Source organism: Ranitomeya imitator, chromosome 7, assembly GCF_032444005.1.
Source record: "Ranitomeya imitator isolate aRanImi1 chromosome 7, aRanImi1.pri, whole genome shotgun sequence".
NCBI lineage: Eukaryota > Metazoa > Chordata > Amphibia > Anura > Dendrobatidae > Ranitomeya > Ranitomeya imitator.
The window spans coordinates 151,687,185-151,704,287 of NC_091288.1; the positions used below are offsets into that span (position 1 = coordinate 151,687,185).

A 17,103-nucleotide genomic window follows, 5' to 3' on the forward strand; every position below is an offset into this window, starting at 1 on the left:
TGAAAATTTACTTTATTAAAGAAAAATCCATTCCCCATTGAAAACTATTGGAAGTGACTTTTCCCCATTGGTTATAATGGAGTAAAGATGGCCGCCATCCCCTGAGGTAATCACTTCATAACCGTTAGGCACGAGACTGTTAATTGAGCTACGCCATCACCTGAGCCCCAGTCTAACTGAAAAACTTCAGAATCCGCCATTACAGAGCGCGGTGGGTGGGAGCAGCAGGGGGCGTGTCATTGTGGGCGGCACCAAGCTGAGCGCTCTGACATCAGAGCAAGGGGAAAATCGATCCTGCTGCACAGCGGAACAAATCTACACTATCCCGACGGAAGCGGAGGACCGGAAGGGTCCGGATTAACTAAGGGGGCACAGTATGTCGCAGCACGGAGACGCCGCAGCACCCGGTAATGCAGCTGAAAGACAGAGTGTCAATAGAGAGTCCGGCAGCGCAGCGGTGCAAGGAGTGGCGCCCATCATGCCGGTGCTGATGCCATATACCCCGGGTGGCCCATGGCTTCCAATGTATAAAGGTGAGCCTAATACCCTTGACGATTTCAGAGAAAAGATGCTGGCCCATTTTGACATGTTCCCTGTGGGTGAAGTTCAGCGTGTTAGTCTCCTGATGATGCAGTTAAGTGGCCATGCTAAGCGAGAAGTCACAGCATGGGCAGCTGATCTAAAAGGCACTGTTGAACGCATATTTGCTGGATTAAAAGCTACATTTGAAACCACGGCCAGCAGCAAAGCTAAAATACGATTCTTTAATTGCAAACAAAAAGCTAATGAGGGCGTGAGAGACTTTGCCTTAAACCTGCAGGAAGCCCTTAAATCACTTACACTGGCTGAACCCATTTTTAACACCGGAGCGGATAAACTGCTAAGAGATCAATTTATTAAAGGAACTCTACACCCCTTCTCACCGGGGGCATGTGAGCATGCTTGTTTTTAAGAGCCCTGAATTGACATTTGCCCAATTAAAGGAGAGCGCTATACGTCTCCAGCTGGCAGAGGCACCTCGGGATCAGGATCCTGCGCAACCCATGGCAGAGGCACCTCAACAACAGGGAGTGCCAGTGACATCAGCTATGTCTGGGGCCATTGCTAAGCCCCTGGGGCCCAGTACTAATGAGGCTCTTCAACAAAAGCTTGACTCTTTAGCTGATGTTGTTGCTTCAATGGCTAAAACCATGCAGGAGATGAGAGGACACAAGATGGAGTTGGCAAACTGTAGAGAGGATGTTCCATGGATGAGACCCCGGAGATACCCGACATGGAGAGGAAGAGGTCACTTTGCCAAGGTATGCTACAATGGCAAAGCTATATACTGTTGACAACAATGCCATCACAACCATTGAGCCCTTAGAACCAACCTGTCAGGTGGAAGGCAATGGCTCAGATGGAGAAATGGAGGATTGGTGCCAACAGCTACACGTGGGCATAAATTCAACACCTACCCATCAAAAACAAGGGGTGTATAGGCTAGTGACGGAATATGAACAAGTCTTCAGTAAACACCCATTGGACTTCGGACGGATAGAAGGGGTAGAACACACAATCCCCACAGGTGACCATCCCCCAATAAAAGAAAGATATAGACCCATACCGCCCGCTCACTATCAATGTGCAAAAGATATGCTGAGGGAAATGAAACAGGCCGGGGTAATAAGAGACAGCTGTAGCCCCTGGGCGGCCCCTCTAGTGATTGTCAAAAAAAAGGACGGAACCATGAGAATGTGCGTAGACTACCGGAAGATTAATAACATCACCCATAAAGACGCCTACCCCTTGCCTAGGATAGAAGAGTCCTTAACTGCTTTGAAATCTGCTAATTATTTTTCCACCTTAGACTTAACAAGCGGGTATTGGCAAGTCCCTGTGGCTGAGCGAGATAAGGAAAAGACGGCATTCACCACACCAATGGGTCTATGTGAATTTAATCGCATGCCGTTCGGACTCTGCAACGCATCCGGTACCTTCCAGCGGCTGATGGAATGCTGCCTCGGACACAAGAACTTCGAGACCGTCCTCCTGTACCTAGATGATGTGATCGTCTACTCAAAGACTTACGAACAACACTTAATAGACCTGGCAGAAGTGTTCGAAGCCTTATCCAGGTATGGCATGAAAGTCAAGCCATCCAAATGTCACCTTCTCAAGCCAAAGGTACAGTACCTGGGACACATCGTGAGTTCGGAGGGAGTAGCACCAGATCCCGAGAAAATAAGCGCCATAAGGGATTGGCCAAGACCTACCAGCGCAAAAGAAGTGAGACAATTCCTGGGATTGGTGGGTTACTATCGCAGATTTATAAAAGGATTTACCAAGTTGGCAGCACCCTTACAAGACACCTTGGTAGGGCAGACGAAGAAACCTTCAAACCGAAACCCTCCTTTTCAGTGGAACGACGAAAGGGAAGACTCCTTTGAACAACTAAAGAAGGCACTAACCGGAGAAGAGGTTCTGGCATACCCAGATTACCATCAACCTTTCATCCTCTACACCGATGCCAGTAATGTGGGACTAGGAGCGGTACTGTCACAAAAGCAAGAAGGTCGGGAGAAAGTCATCGCCTTTGCAAGTAGAAAGCTCCGGCCTACTGAAAGAAATTCAGAAAATTACAGCTCCTTCAAATTGGAACTACTGGCAGTAGTTTGGGCTGTGACGGAGCGTTTCAAACACTATCTGGCCGCTGCAGAATTTATTGTCTATACTGACAACAATCCGTTGACCCACCTGGACACAGCCAAATTAGGTGCGTTAGAACAGCGATGGATAGCCCGGTTATCTAATTACAACTTCATAATCAAGTATCGAGCAGGTCGCAAGAATGGAAATGCCGATGCCCTATCCCGGATGCCACACTTGAGAGATGTAGAAGAGGAAACGGGGGAGCTTGAAGAAATTGAACTACCAGCGTTCCATCGTCCCAAGGCAAAACATCATCAGTCAAGTACCTATCAGAAACAACAAGAGGTGAATTTTAATCCGTTAGCACACCATAGATGGGCTGACACCCAAGACAGCAATCCGGCTGTGAAGTTGGTGAAGGAACTGTTAACTGAGCAAAGTGCATATCCCGATGAGGATGCCCCAGAAGAGACGCATCAACTCTGGAAAGAGAGAGGCAAAATGTTCCTGTATCAAGGGAAGCTCTGTAGAAGATACACCAATCCGAAAACACATGAATTGGTTTGGCAGATTATTGTGCCTAAACAAGATGTGAAGATGGTCCTCGAAGCTTACCATAATGGTGCTGGTCACTTCGGTTGGAAAAAGTTAGAAGTACTTCTAAGAGAAAGATTTTATTGGGTCGGGATGAGAAAATCAATCGAACAGTGGTGCAGAAATTGTGGCCCGTGCAACCTCAGAAGAAACGATCAAAAGAACCAAAGAGCACCACTGCAGCCCATAATCACCAAACAACCACTTGAACTTGTAGCCATGGACCACGTGAAGTTGACACCAAGCCGGTCTGGCTATGTCTATGCCTTGACCATCGTGGACCATTATTCACGCTTCTTGGTAGTAGTACCCGTAAAAGATCTGACAGCAAAAACAGCAGCCAAAGCGTTCCAAACGTACTTTTGTAGACCCCATGGATATCCGGAACAGGTTCTCACCGACCAAGGTACAGCCTTTGAATCAGAGATCTTCAGAGAATTCTGTAATATGTATGGTTGCAAAAAGATCCGGACGCCGGCCTATCATCCACAAACAAACGGCTTATGCGAGAAGATGAACCATATTGTAATAGACCTACTAAAGACTTTACCTGAGACAGAAAGGAATCAATGGCCAGAGAAATTGCCTGACTTGGTGGATCTGTATAATCATGTCCCGGTGAGCTCCACCAACTGCACCCCAGCTTACCTTATGCGTGCAAGACCCGGCCAATTACCAATTGATCTAGAAATGGGAATTCTGAAACCAGACGCAGAAGTTCAAGACTCCAATTGGGATATCATACGGCAAAAGCAGTATCGCCAAGTGCAAGAGAGTGTGGAAAGAAGCCTTCAGCAAACTAGAGAAAGACAAGAGCGAACTTTCAACCAGAATGCTCTAGCGACCCCATTAAGACCGGGTGACCAAGTGCTCAAGAGAAATCGTCGAACCAATAAACTGGACAATCAGTGGGAAGCCGTACCCTACACAGTTTTACCAACAAGAGTGGATAATCCTAAAATGTGTCTCATTAGCAAAAACGGAGGCTTAACATCTGTACTAGTGTCAAGAGACAATCTTAAATTATGTCCGGAAGCATTGAAAGAGCCAGACGTTGTCCAGCCAGAACCAGAAGTTATTCAACCCATACAGGTTCAACCAGTAAAGGAAAAAGAAGAGGAAGTGTATCACACCTGTATAGGAGACTTTCCCAAAACCCTACTAACATACCATGGTGCAGTAGTGGTTCCCATGGTGGCCTTTTACCCAACACCGAACCCAATACCAGAAGTCCCAAGACAGGAAGAGGCTGGCCCCGTACTACAGGAGGTTCCAGGCCAGGAAGAACAGATTCCTGATCAGAGTAATCCCATTCACGGTGGACTTGCCAACTCCATAGTCATGGAATTATATTTAGCAGAGCGGGCAGATACTACATCCGCAGTAGACAGTAGTACACCACATGAAGAGATACCGCTATTACGTAGATCACAGCGTAGTACCCAGGGTCAATTACCGGCCAGGTATGCAGATTACCAACTATAAAGCTCATAATGTGAATTGTATATATGTTATGCCGTATATAGTTAAACAGAAAATGTAGTATAGTCATTGTTATCAGTCTGCAACGTTTAAGCCCAGTGCCTACAGAGACTTGTCTGTATGAACTTCTTGCATATTCTTGAACTTTTTATCAGCCCGGAGGCACTAAATCAAAGCTCCGGAAAGACTGCTTTTTGAACTTTGCTTTTTGCTCTTTTTGAACTTTCTTTAGACTTTATATTGATAACTCCGTTGGAAAAATGGAACTAAATTCTTGGACACAAAGTGCAGTGCCTTTCCTAGTACCTTCAAGGATAGAACTGTATTAATGGACGCTATTTGAAGTGACTTTTTACAGAACTATATTTTTGTTTCCTTGAGTGGTTTTTGTAACTTTTCATTTTTAAGACTCTGTACATATTAATTGTTATTTCAAAATGTTATTGTCCCACAGTCCCGGAGTACTGTTCTTAACTAAGGGGGAATGTGGCACCCCTAGGGGTATTTGCCACAAAAATAGTTACTGACAGTAAATGCAAATACTAAAATAGCAAGACTGCACTACCACCTCCGGCCAGAAGGGGGAGCTCCAGAGACTCCCCTTGATCCATTCTGGTCTGAGAGAAGAACTGGCAGTTGGGCAGTTGGGCTAAGGAGCTGATAGTGAGAGGTCATACAGCTGAATTTCTAACAGCCCTATGACGGTTTCCAGGCCCAAATCACCGGCCTGAGGAGAAGAGGGATAGAGAAAAAGGACATTGTGAGAACCGGGTAGCATTAATCACTACCCAGAACGGGCGCAAAGACGGATACCGGATCCGTGGCTGTATTCATTATATATAATACAGCAACCGGAAAAACGTGAGGTGATATCAGCTTCACTAGGGCCGGACGCAGCAACAGACACAGAGTTCAGCGGTACTCCCAGAGGGGGTAAACCGATAAAAGGACTCGGGTTGCCCATCGAACCAGGACCCGGAGGGGACAGATTGGGCCGGCAGCCAGTTCACATACAGCAGCAGGGCCACACAGAAATTGCGCACAATAAGAGGCGAAGACCCCGGCAGGGTCAAAGTAACTCAGAGTTCCCATACAGACTCCGGTGACAGGACTGGTTGTAAATCCTTTTATGTTAAAGTAAACTGGTTAAACATTTCAGTGCCTCAGTCTTTCATTTGGACAATAGCCATCTATCCAGGATCGGGATCGTCACCGCTGGGAGAACCTGCTGCTGATCAAGTAAGTGCCTGTCCCCTCACGATACTCCTTACACTGTGCATTGCCTGAGGCCACAGCACCGGGTCAAGCCACCCGTGACATCCCCCTCAAGAGACAGACTCCATTGGTCCGGTGCTGGGTATCCCGGTCTCCTGGGCGTCACAATTACGTTTAATGTCAGAAAGGGGATAAAATGCTTTTCATGATGATGTGACATGTCATCCATACTGACATCACGTCTGTAGCCAGTGCTGGGCTGACAGACACTGCCACGAGGATCAGGGCCAGAGATATAGAATCGCAGCCATCATGTGTATTGTCAGCGAGTTGCCTGCATCCCACATAGAGCGGGTCTGACCATACAGCGAATGGCAAAGATCAAAAAGGAAATCCCAATAGTGGTGCATACAGTCATATCCATCAATCCTGACAAAACCCATAATTACTTCTCAGTAATTAAGTGATTTGCGATCTCAGGTGAGTTCAGCCTGTATCACACTTAGGTATGAAACACAGTCAGTTTTTATGACAAATTTACACTTTATGGTTTCCTGTTTAGTAAAGTCATCCCTTTTAATACATGTATACATTTGTACAACATCTACATTTAAAAAGTGAAAAAACAAATAAATCACACGGACTGAACACAAGTCACAGGGCAGATAGGCAGAAGTGATGTTCGTTCCCGATCTTAATCCCAGCGTAAACAGGACCAGCAGTTGTTTGTACCCGATCCCATTTTATATGCGCCCCAGGGGTGAACTGAGGAATGTGCTGCCGATATTAATGGAAATTATTCATTTGATTCAATAGCCCTCCTGACAATTGCAGAATGCAGAATGTTTAGAAACGAACATCTACTGTCTAACTAGATCATTGATCAGTGCTTGTTGTGGGCAGATCGGAACCTTCTTCAGGCTTCATTCAGATGTCGGATTTTTTGCACCTACAATAGTGAAAGGGGTCATTCACATGTCCGTGATTTTCTGCGGACAGGGTGGTCCGTGCAAAATCGTGGAGAAATGTCCGATTTTATCAAAGTGTCAGATCAAAATCAGCAATGCAAGTATATGGGTCCGTGAAAAAAAAAAAAAAAAAGAAAACACCAGACAAAAATCGGATACTCACATATGAAAATAGAGAATATTTTTTTTCCCATTTTCACATGTGAAAAAAGAAAAGACTCAGTTCTTATAAGGTGAATGAGGCCTTACACTGACAGACTAGGAGGCACAGTGTGCGACAGTGTCACAGTATCTTGGCATGTCACATAGGTCAGTGTGTTGGCATATCTTTTGCAGTCCTGGTGTTGAAGAAAAAAAAACAAAAAACGAACGTGTGTGTGAATGTGTGGAGGGGGGGGGGTTCTTAGAGTTTAACTTATTCCCGTTTATGGATTTAAATATTTCCGCTTCTTAACACTGAAATTGCAACACCAAGAAGGAAAAGTTGTGAAATTATGGAATTCCCAGGATGCACAGACATGTTACTAATATGCAAATGATGGAAATAAAAAAAAAATGGAATCAAATTTTTCAAAACATCTCATTTTCTTCAGTGTTGAATATGAGAACCATATGCAGAAATCCCTGCACTTGCACGCGTTGGCTGCCATCAGTGAGGGCATCAATGGTTGTCTGAGCAATATTCTGCCACGCTGAAGGCACTATGAGAAGTCATCCAGAACCACTGCCGGCTGCTCATTTGCCGTTTCTGACTAATGACGTTACAGACAGGAACGGACTGGGACCAGATTCAGCCATGGCATCTGCAAACACACAGGCCCATGCCATACCTGCCTCCTTCCCCAGATTAAGGTCTATTACTTTTAGCACCCTGCCTACAGGAAATCAAAACTACCATATATATTTCCAATAATAACTTTATGGAAGAGTTAATAACATTGCAATACAACAGATAAATATCACCAGATATACAGTAGTGATAATACCACCATACTGATCATAAACCAAAACCTCTGTATTAGACCATACAATGACCATATCTTAATATATACTTACCTTGTAATGTCTTCACATCCTGTTCCATCTAGATGTGTCCGGATCCCAGAATTCCAAGCGGTGGAAGTTCACCGACCTCCATATTGGGACACCCAAGTGACAGGTGTCTCAATATGGAAACGGCTGGTGGTAACAGCCTCTTGTGCGCTACCACCAGCGGAACTCTGTCGCACCACACACTGTATACACCGTATGCACCACACACTGTATACACCATACGCACCACACACATTGTATACACCCGTACGCACCACACACACACACTGTATATGCCGTACGCAGCCTCTTGCACGGTACCACAAGCGAAACACTGCCACGAACACGCCGCCGTGATCAGCCGAATGAGTCACTGACCGCCACTATCTTTGTACAGGAGGAGCGCATGCACAGTTTTGATATGCAAGTATTTGCCAAAGAAATATGCAGCACTCACTGGATTGCTGTTAACCAGAGTCCTTTATTGTGCCATCCAAAATTAGGACAAGGAGACCGTGGGTGTGGGCAGGTATACAGAGGAATGCGGGGAACACAGACGGACGACGGGTGTTTCGTGTGCTTGACGCTTCAACGGGTCCAGGACCCGTTTGTGCCATTCACTTGTGGACTCTTTGTTGCCAATTTTAATATGATCACCGCTATGTCTGCACAAAGATGACGGCAGTCTGATTTACTGCGCCAATTCCGCGCAGGCGCAGTGAATCATTAGGCTGATCCCGGCGGCCGATGTGTGACGTGTCTACAGGCAGAGGAAGCCGGTCACATTACAGGGGTTTTCCATGAACGAAAGTTCATCTTCTACATTGTCTGTGTCTGACTGTGTACAGAGCATACAACATCTGGGCAGGGGAGGAAGCAAAAGACAATACTGACATTACAGCAGGGGATCACAGTGGATTCATTTTGTCAGGTAAAATATTTCACTGACTGTTTTTAAACAATATTTTACCTCACAAAATGTATCCTCTGTGATCTGCTGTAACGTCAGTATTGTTTTTTACGCACAGGGGTGAGAGAGACAGCGCACAGGGGGGAGACAGCTCAAACGGGACAGCACATGATGGAAGAACACAGCACAGGAAGGAGAAAGACAGCAGACAAGGGGGATAGCACATGGGGTAGACAGGTCAAAGAAGAAAGCACAGACGGGAGAAGTCAGCACATGGGGAAAGCGTGGATAGGTGGGTGAGCACATAGGGGGAGAGATTCTCAACGCTGCAAACCCTGCCCCCATCGTGACATTACCGCCCTCCTGATGCAATAGCATCAGGCCTCCATCTAGTATTATTAATATCAGTTCTATACCAGTGCTCTGCAGACCCTATATGTGTACTGTAGAAGTTCTCAGAAGTTACGTTTTTACTGATTGTTGCCATTAATTTTCCCTTTTCCGTTTTATTTGGTCCAGACCACCATTACCTCTTCTTCCATCCATAACTCATTACTACAAAATGTAACACAGCCCCCTCGTCACATTCCCCCACCTCTACCCAAGCCACATAGTGGTATAGCCAGTGACCTAGACAGTAATACTGTGCACTTTTAAACTCAAACATAAGCCAAGTTTATTTTTATGCTGAAAAAGCCCCCTTCAGCTTAGAGGGAACGTGTCACCCCCAAAATCAAAGGTGACCTAAGCCCACCGGCATCAGGGGCTTATCTACAGCATTCTGTAATGCTGTATATAAGCCCCTGATGTATCCTGAAAGATGAGAAAACGAGGTTAGATTATACTCACCCAGGTCCGGTCCGGGGCCTCCCATCTTCATAGGATGACGTCCTCGTCTTGTCTTCACGCTGCGGCTCCGGCGCACTTTGTCTGCCCTGTTGAGAGCAGAGCAAAGTACTAAAGTGCGCAGGCGCTGGGCCTCTTTGATCTTTCCCGGCGCCTCCGCACTGCAGTACTTTGCTCTGCCCTCAACAGGGCAGACAAAGTACGCCTGCGCCAGGGCCGCAGCGTGAAGACAAGAAGAGGACGTCATCGTAAGAAGATAGGAGGCCCTGGACCGGACCGCGACGCCCATCGGACCGGACCGCAGCGAGACCGCCCCTGAGGGAGTATAATCTAACCTCTTTTTTTTCATCTTTTAGGATACATCAGGGGCTTATCTACAGCATTCCAGAATGCTGTAGATAAGCCCCTGATGCCAGTGGGCTTAGCTCACCTTCCATTTTGGGGGTGACAGATTCCCTTTAAACTGGAGTCTGGGTACCACAAGATGGAGAGGGAGCGGCAGTGGCGGAGCAGCAGGTCACAGGAGGCAGGAGCCAGCTGCTGTGGCTAACACCTGTGCCCACTCCTAAAGAGAAAAGAATATTCACTGTGCTGTCAATGAATATTAATCTCTATTTAATAGCAGGCACAGTAGTCGCAGCCACCGGCTTCCTGCAGCAGCCGTGCAATCACGTACGCCCATTACTTAAGAGAATAAATATTAACTGTTCTCCACTCCCATAGGCGTGGAAAGCAGTGAATATTCATTACCTTTAGTAGTGGGCACACGTGATCGCCCGGCCACTGCAGCAAGTCAGCGGCTGAGTTTACTTTGTCCGCTATTAAAGAGCAATGAATATTCACTGCTCTCCACGCACATAGGCCCGGCGTGGAGAGCAGCGAGTATTATGGCAGCTGTCCTCTGCTTGTATACTGTGCTGTATACTACGTGGGCTGGGCAATATACTATGTGGCTCTGGGCAATATACTACGTGGGCTGGGCAATATACTACGTGGCTCTGGGCAATATACTACGTGGGCTGGGAAATATACTACGTGGGCTGGGCAATATACTACGTGGGCTGGGCAATATACTACGTGGGCTGAGCAATATACTACGTGGGCTGGGCAATATACTACGAGGACATGCATTTTCTAGAATACCCAATGCATTAGAATCGGGCCACCATCTAGTGTGTGTATATATATATATAATTTTTATTTTTTTTTTGCACAGTAGGAATGAGTTTCTAAGATCTATAACTTTCTTGATCAGAGAAAATGCATGTTATATTAGACTTAATTTTCCCTGGTGAAGAACGCTACACTCCTTAAAGAGGTAATCAGTTCTAAAACATGTCTGCAGACTTCTGAATCCTCACAGTGCATACACTGCGCGCTGTGAGGATTTTCCAGTTAGGCCTCTTTCACACATCAGTTTTTTGCCGTCAGGAACAATCCAGCGAACTTACAAAAAACGGATCCTGCAAAAGCTGCTGCTGGATCCGTTTTTTTTATCATAGACTTGTATTAGCGCCGGATGGCCTCACATTTCATCCGTTTTTTGCCGGGTTCATCTAAAATGTGTTCCGGCGATCGGAGAAAACGTACATAGGAACATTTTTTTTCTGTCCGTCAAAAAACGTGTGAAACGTGAAGTTAAATTATCGAATCCAGCTACCGAATCAGGTTTTTTTAGTTTTTTTACACAAATTATTTATTTTCCATTCTTCTCTCTCTTTCTCCTCCCCGGAACAGGAAGTCCAAGCTCTATCCCGGGGTGAAAAAAAGAAGCAAAAAACAGATCCAGCAAAAAAATAAACTGATCCGTCGCATCAGTTTTTCACGATTTCCACCAGATCTTTTTTTTATTTTTTTTAAATTTGTCGGATTGTGCCTGACGGCAAAGAACTGATGAGTGAAAGTAGCCTTAAGCAGCGGGAACGGTGGTCACGTGACCGCAAATATGCGATGTGAATTCTCCCAGCCAGAATCCAACTAGACTGTTTCCAGCCTGGTGCAATAGACTTACTTTGAGTGTGCTGGAAACAGTCCAATTGGATTCTGGATGGGAGAATGCACATCACATATCTGCGGTCACGTGACCGCCATTCCTAGTACTGCATTGGAGAATCCTCACAGTGCACGCACTGAGGTGATAATTCTTAAGTCTGCAGTCGAAGAGTGACTGCAGACTTGTTTTGAAACCAGACAACCCCCTTTAACAAGTTAAAGTAGCGCTCCTGCAAAATTTTCCCATATAATGCTAACTCAACAGCAATATTCCAGTATCAATTAGTTTTATCCCAGCTCAGTTGCAGCATTACATTTCCTGTGACGAGACTACCATTTTCTCTGAAAAACCAGAAACACCTAGGAAAAAGCAGGTTGTACAAGAGAACACACGTTGCAGATTTCCTGCAGATCTGTGCAGAAATGCTGCAGATCTTCAAATGATTTACAGTACAATGTAAATCAATGGCAAAAAAAATGCTGTGCTGATGGTGCAGAAAAATCTGCACGGAAAACGCAGCAGATTCAAAAAAGGAGCATGTCAATTCTTTGTGCAGAACTGCTGCGTTTCTGCACCCATTCCAGCTAGGTTCACATTGCGTTAGTGGGTATCCGCTGACGGAATCCGTTACATAGCGCCACTAACGCAATGTAACGGATCCGTTAGCGCACCCATTGACCGCAATGTATGTAACGCATCCCTAACGCATGCCATTTTTTGGCATGCGTTAGCGATGTTCCGTTATTTTCTGACGGACCTCGAACGCTGTCTGCAGCGCTTTGGGGTCCGTTCTCGCTAGCACAGATCGGACATCTACGCTAGCGCGATCGCTAAATGCGATCCCTTTTTAGACATTGCGTTAACGCAGTCCGTTAGCGTATGCGCTAGACGGAATGCACAACGCAAATGTAAACCTAGCCTTAATAGAAATCTGCAGGGGTAAAAAAAAGAAAAATCCGCACAAAAATCTGTAACGTGTGCACATACCAAAAAAAGGTGCATATTCTGACCTGCGTTATCTGCCAAGAAATGCAGAATCTGCACAGAAAATTCCACAGTCAAATCTGCAATGTGTGCATATAGCCTAAGAAAAACCACATCAGGGATGAAGAAGAAACCAAGATGGCAGGGAGCTTACATTGGAGCAAATCAACTAAAACAGGAATAAGAGCCACTTCATTATTCTTTAGGGAACCTGTCAAGTGAAAAAAATGCTATTAATCTGCAGCTATTGAGTTAATCTGCAGGTTTATAGTGTTCAAAACCTGCCTGGCACTTGCACCGAGAGCCCCGCTGCCGGGAGGAAGTTAACTTTACTCCTCCTGTGTTCAGTCACAGGGTTGGCGCCAATATGGGTTCAGTCACTGCTCTGTGTATAGAGAATGGCGCCTATAACCGCACCTCTGACACTGACTGACAGCGGTCCCCAATGCTGAGCTGCTGGCAGTCAGGGCCGGGGAGTGGGGGGTTTCAGCCAACGATTACTATACACAGGGCAGTGACTGAAGCCTCACCAGCACCACCCTATGTCTGAATGCCAAACACTGCCGGGAGGAGTAACGCTCCAAATAAATGATCCAAAATTAGTACATTTCAGAAACAAAGCCAGCTCATAGGTGGAATAAGCCAAGACTAGACAATCTAAACCAAAAAGGTATCAAACAGCATGCGCCAGTCTTCCACCAAATTGGGATTGGAGAAAAACCTCTAAATTGCATAAGAGATGCACATCTCAAGAAATTTGGCACAACTTTGGGCTGTTCATGTGCCAGGAAACAGTTTGTGTGGTAGTTGACCCCATTCCCTTTTGTTAAGCCCATCCACATTTTAAGGCGAGTGCCAGAAACAGTGCAAAAAAAACAACCAAAAAACATTTGTACACGTGTTCCAGCAGCACATCTCCTGTCTATGTCCTATCAGAGTACTAGGGATGTGCCAAACCTATGGAAATGCAATGTTCTCATAAAAGAACATCTGTAGGAACCATGAAGACCGCAACTAGCTCACATTTGTAACCACGTGTGAGGTGAAAAGACTGGGGTGGGCAAAGAGGAATGTCAGGTTTCCAAAAACATTCCCCTCCAGCAAACTGTCTGCTGTGTGGTGTCCTCTGCCTGAGGTAACTGACACAATGACTGCCGAGCCCTTCTGGCAGAGTCCTCCCCTCATCCAACTGTACACGGCTCTGGAAAATGAAAGTCACATTCTGCTTTGTTTAGTCGCAACCACGTAATCTGCGCTTGTGTCAGACACACAAATGTCCAGTAAGGAAACAATGCACAAAAGCATCTAGACAATACGTAACCGAAGGCCGATACCTGCCCCTCAGGTGGGAATGCAAGATACATAAGCGGTATTAATAATACCCATCATCATTACACTGCATGCATAGTTTTTTTGTTTTGTTTTTTTAAAGTGTTCCTTGTATTAAAAAAGACAAAAACATTTTTTGAAGTGACATTTTTACATAGTCCTTTAGGGTATGTTCCCATGGTCAGTAAACGCTACGGGTTGGACGCTGCATACATCCACAGCGTCCAGATGTTACAGCATAGGGTATGGGATTTCAAGAAGTCCCATCACCACTATGTGTGCTGGGACGCCTCTGGCTTACCTGCGGAGACGAACATGCGGCGCGTCTTTCTAGACCGCAGCATGTCTATTTATCTTGCGGAGACACTCAGTCTCCGCAAGATAAATGTCCCTGTACAATGTATTGGGTGTGGTGATTCTGCATAATTCAATGAACACATGCGGAATCACCTGCGTTCAGAAGCCGGCAGCGTTTTGGATGGAGCGGACATGTTCTGCGTCCAAAACGCTACAAGTTACTGACTGTGGGAGCATATCCTTATTGTTTGCTGTAACAATAACGCAGTGTGCTCAATTTTTTCCTCTAGAATATCTCAAAAGAAGCCCTTAGACCACATTCACACGCTCAGTATTTGGTCAGTATTTTACCTCAGTATGTGTAAACTAAAACCAGAAGTGGGTGATAAATGCAGAAGTGGGGACGTGTTTCTACTATACTTTTCCTCTGATTGTTCCTCTCCTGGTTTTGGTTTACAAATATTGAGGTAAAATACTGACCAAATACTGAACGTGGCATAAAACGGTACATGTGGAAATATTTTGGAGAAAGGAACACTAATACGTAGCTATTCTTTTACGGCTTCTATACTAATAAATGGATAGCAGAGGCTGTCTACACGGTTCCTGTCAAAGCTTCAGCTTCTTTGGGCAGGAGGGGTTAAAGGAAGAAGAAAAAAATAAATAAAATAAAAGCATTCAATAGATACATCTTCCCCAAAGGAGCCATGCCCCCACACTCCTGAAGGAGGCCTGGCTAATTAGGAACAGGTCTGATATTAATTAAGACACAGTCTCTCGCTGGAAGTAACTGGTGATTCACAGGCTACAATTTTCAGCTTAGCTCCGTGGCTTTTCCAGACATTCCTTGAAATTGCGGATTACGATTTTTGTGAAGGACTCAGTTTGCCATATGGGGCAGTGTGCACAAAACTGACATTTTTTTGGCCAGAAAATCCTTTAAAACTTGGTGTTCCTGAAACTACACAGAGGAAATCGCCCCTTGGAGGTGTGAAGGTTTAAGGTGTCCTGCAGCAGCTCCGCGGAATACTTCTGGATGGTGCTCAATATTTAGCCATCATTTCACAGTGTGGACACAGACATTGACTTTAGGCAGGAGGCCAAGAGTCCCAAACCAGGACTGGTCCCAGCTATGATCATGTTCTCTGCAGTCCAAGTTATGAGACCACTTGTACATCCTTCTCGCCTGCCCTAACCTTACATTTCGGAATGTCCCAATACAAACCATTCACTGGGCCCTGGGAATTCTTGTGGCACTCCCCAAATCTGTGATGTTCCTGGTTAGAAGTCTCAGAAACTGGCTGGGGTTCATCACACCATATGTGTCATGTTAGTCCACCAGCCATTGTGCTCATGTCTGACAAGGCATCAGCGATGTGCGGAGGAGATCCCAGATCACTCACACCATGACGGCTGTCAGAAGATCCAAAAATTAAAAAAAAAAAAGAGGTGGGATTGGGCAGGTCAGATCATTTTGGATGTTACTCAGGGAAACAATGGACGCTAAAATGAGGTGGAATAAGCCACCCCAATGTTCAGTACTGGAGCATCTACGCGGAGTCATCCAAAGAGTACAGTGTGGCGGAATATGTTGGCGCTATATAAATAAAATGAGGATTAAAGTGAGCAGGACGGTGTAGTGTGGTCATGGGGGTGTCGGTCATTTGTTCTGGATCTCGCTCTCCATCCCCGTATGGATTCAAGTCTGCGCTGGAAACAAAGGCTCAGAATATGAAAAGAGGAGAACACCGCTACTTATGACATACAGAAGAAAGTGACGGCCCCGGGAGACAGAGGGTTAATGTCCAGCTGCTCTGGGACTTCCATTGTTCAGTCCGTGCCCGGCAGATGGTTTAAATGCCCATTGCGGCACGTGGACAGCACAATAGTGTCAGACAGCAGCATGCAAAGTCCTCACCACCAGACCCAGCGCCCATCCATCATGTGTGATACCTTATAGTGATGTCGCCGGGTCTTCTAGTCTGACCAATCACTCCGACTCCACAAGAAGAAAGCAGAAATAGGGTCCAGCCAATCCCGACAGGCTGGGAGCTAGGAGGCACCAGTATCCCGCGGCTCCTCTGCCCAGGGAGCGTGTGAATGAATGGGAGCAGCCAGACTTCCCCTCACTGTGCTGCTGCCTGGGAGAGAGGCCAGTATTGGGAGAGGGGCCGCGCATCCCTGCCTCTATAGCACCTACAACGTTACCTCCCCTGCCCCACAGCCGGCGTGTGCACACTGCCACCAGGTGGACGCCGCAGGTATCGCCGTGCAGCCTCTATAGCACCTACAACGTTACCTCCCTGTCCCACAGCCGGCGTGTGCACACTGCCACCAGGTGGACGCCGCAGGTATCGCCGTGCAGCCTCTATAGCACCTACAACGTTACCTCCCCTGCCCCACAGCCGGCGAGTGCACACTGCCACCAGGTGGACGCCGCAGGTATCGCCGTGCAGCCTCTATAGCACCTACAACGTTACCTCCCCTGCCCCACAGCCGGCGAGTGCACACTGCCACCAGGTGGACGCCGCAGGTATCGCCGTGCAGCCTCTATAGCACCTACAACGTTACCTCCCCTGCCCCACAGCCGGCGAGTGCACACTGCCACCAGGTGGACGCCGCAAGTATCGCCGTGCAGCCTCTATAGCACCTACAACGTTACCTCCCCTGCCCCACAGCCGGCGAGTGCACACTGCCACCAGGTGGACGCCGCAGGTATCGCCGTGCAGCCTCTATAGCACCTACAACGTTACCTCCCCTGCCCCACAGCCGGCGTGTGCACACTGCCACCAGGTGGACGCCGCAGGTATCGCCGTGCTGCC

The 17,103-nt window shown here is 46.6% G+C and overlaps 1 protein-coding gene across 4 annotated transcripts in view; it reads right to left on the reverse strand.

Moving 5' to 3' along the window:
• The window catches only part of MYO1B (myosin IB), a 274,243-nt gene extending 257,740 nt beyond the window's left edge, over positions 1–16,503 (reverse strand). For 3 of the 4 annotated variants that reach the window (XM_069733902.1, XM_069733899.1, XM_069733901.1), the window contains exon 1: positions 16,235–16,496. The gene's annotated coding sequence lies outside the window, so the exon portion shown is untranslated. Of the gene's footprint in view, positions 1–16,234 lie in introns of all 4 variants that reach the window. The other variant, XM_069733898.1, reaches the window with a different exon arrangement.
• Positions 16,504–17,103: the final 600 nt, after the last annotated feature.